Raw genomic sequence first — 2,500 nt, 5'->3', positions numbered from 1 at the left:
AAACTCAGCGGTGTGTGGGGGAAGGGGAATCTCACTTCTCTTCTTCGCAACGGTGGAGGCCGGGCAAGCCAACCAGCCTCGCCCATACTTGGAGGAAAACCACTGGCAACAAAACAAAGCCCCGAAATCTTACATGTATAGATAGATAGACAGTGTCTTTTGCTGACAATGGAGGAAACGGAACATATTCTTCTCGACGACCAGGACATCTCCAGGAGTTGAAGGTTGAGAGAGTTTGGGGGGGGGGGTAGGGGTGGGGGGGGGGGGGCGGGAGGGGCTGGGGGGTTGGGGGTTGGGAGGGGGGAGGGTAGATGAATGGACGACACGGGAGGGGGTGGGGGTGGAGGTAGGGGGTGGTGGGGGGGGGGCTAACAGGTCCTTCATTCAGATCCAGTCAACGTTATCAGTCCACCGTGTGTGTGTATGTCTGTGTGTGTGTGTGTGTGTGTGTGTGTGTGTGTGTGTGTGTGTCACTAGGGCCACACATGTCCCCACCCCCCGACCCCCACCCCCATCCCTCCCGGAGGAATTTTGACTTTCCTGCCAAAAAAAGGGGCGGCTTGACCTGACCTTCACCTTGCCACGGCAGGTGACAAGACTTCACCTGGTGTCGTCTGTAAACAACCCCTCCAAGTGTCGCGCCGTCGCCCCCCCCCCCCAACCCCCCCCCCCCCTCCTCCCTCCCTAACCACACCCTCCCCCCCCCCACCCCCTTCCCATCCCTCTCTTTCTCTTGCCTTGCCTTGCCTTGTCTTGTCTTGTCTTGTCCACCCCCCACCCCCTTTTTTTTTATCAACCACACAGACACAACAAAACAAAAGGTGTGGTGTGTTAAGTCCTAGCAAACCCGATCTCACGAAAGTATAAGTGTGTTTGCGAAGCCTTCAAGATGATCGAAACTGACGCTGGGGTGGTTGTGTGTGTGTGTGTGTGTGTGTGTGTGTGTGTGGGTGGGTGGAGAGGAAAGGGAGTGGTGGGGAGGGTAGTAGTAGTAGGAGGAGAGAGGTGGGCAGGGAGGTAGGGGCGTACGGGGTTGGGGGGTGGTGCGGATGGTGGGGAGAGACAGGCGCAGGCGTAGTTAGGCTTCAGTTTTGGTGGTTGGTTGGGGTGGGTGGTGGCGAACAGACAGACGTTTCTCTGATCAGTTTCGTCATTTTTTATTTTCAATACTGTTGTTGTGCTATATGTGTAATACTCTTGTGAACCCAGCCTTGCTCTGCTCCCGTCGACCTTCAAATAATAATAATCATCATCATCATAATCATATCATAATCATAATAATTATTATCATCATTTCTAAAGGAAATGCCCGGGTGGAGAAAAAAAAAAACAGTTTCCGTATTATAACTGAAGAATGTATTCTTCGAGACAAGGTCAACGTTTTATTCCCGTAACAACAACAACAACAACAACAACAACAAAAGAAAGATAGGAGAGAGTTGTTTTTGTTTTGTTTTGTTTTGTTGTTTTTGTTTTGTTTTAGACAGACAGACAGAGACAGATTTTGGGGAAGAACAAGAGAGAGAGACACAGACAGACAGACAGACAGAGACAGAAAGACACACAGAGACAGAGAGTTTGAGACTGAGCACAAACGGAAAGACAAAGAGTGAGACAGAGACAGAGACAGAGACACAGAGTCCAACATAGAGAAAGGTAACATCCACACACACACACACACACACACACACACACACACACACACACACACACACACACACACACAAAATAACAGATCTTCTGAGAAAGTAATCTCTGGCTGTCTTTTCAAAACAAAACAAAACAAAACAAAAAGAAAGAAAGAAAAGAAAGCGAAAAAAAAAAAGAGAAAACTTCAAACTTCCGACATGAAACACAGCGGTATTATTGCTTACAGTTCGTGAACAATTTCAACTAGTAAGAGGGTGTGAACAAATTAACAACAGAAAGAAATATAAACTCTACTTTATCTTCTTCTTCTTCTTTTTTCATTTCTAATCATATTACGGCAGTGATAACATCAGAAACTGTGATAACATCAGAACCGGCAACATCCATCACAGGTGGCTAGCAGACCACTAAGAGATGGAGAGAGACAGACAGAGAGACAGAGAGAGACACAGAGAGAGTAAAGAGAACAACAAAAAATCAAATCAAATCAACAAATAATAAGAAAAGAATTAACAACGACAAAAAAAAAACAAAAAAACAACACAATAACCGCGACAGACAATGCATAAGGCTGAAACTTCTTCCAAAAGCTACAACAATAACAGTAGCAACAACAACACTAACGGTACTAGTAGCAGCAGTTGTAGCAAGAGTAGTAGTAGTAGTAGTAGTAGTAGCAGCAGCAGTAGTAGCAGTGGTAAGAGTTGCAGCAGAATGAACTAGTATCAACGAGTACTACCAGCAGCATTGTCTTCACACTGACGCCGACTGACGCTGATGACGTCATCGAAGGGACAAACCATCACGTCCTTAGCTCGCCAACCTCCTCCTCCTCCTCCTCCTCCTCCTC

The 2,500-nt window shown here is 47.1% G+C and overlaps 1 protein-coding gene across 1 annotated transcript in view; it reads right to left on the bottom strand.

The window, feature by feature from the left end:
- The window catches only part of LOC143293892 (neo-calmodulin-like), a 36,193-nt gene that overhangs the window by 929 nt on the left and 32,764 nt on the right, over window positions 1-2,500 (bottom strand). The window contains exon 4 of the mRNA XM_076605239.1: window positions 1-2,500. This exon is cut by the window's left edge and continues 929 nt beyond it; it is cut by the window's right edge and continues 376 nt beyond it. The gene's annotated coding sequence lies outside the window, so the exon portion shown is untranslated.

This window comes from Babylonia areolata, chromosome 19 (assembly GCF_041734735.1).
Source record: "Babylonia areolata isolate BAREFJ2019XMU chromosome 19, ASM4173473v1, whole genome shotgun sequence".
Taxonomy (NCBI): Eukaryota; Metazoa; Mollusca; class Gastropoda; order Neogastropoda; family Buccinidae; genus Babylonia; species Babylonia areolata.
The sequence above is the reverse complement of the archived record's forward strand: the minus strand, read 5'-3'. Positions and strand labels throughout refer to the sequence as shown.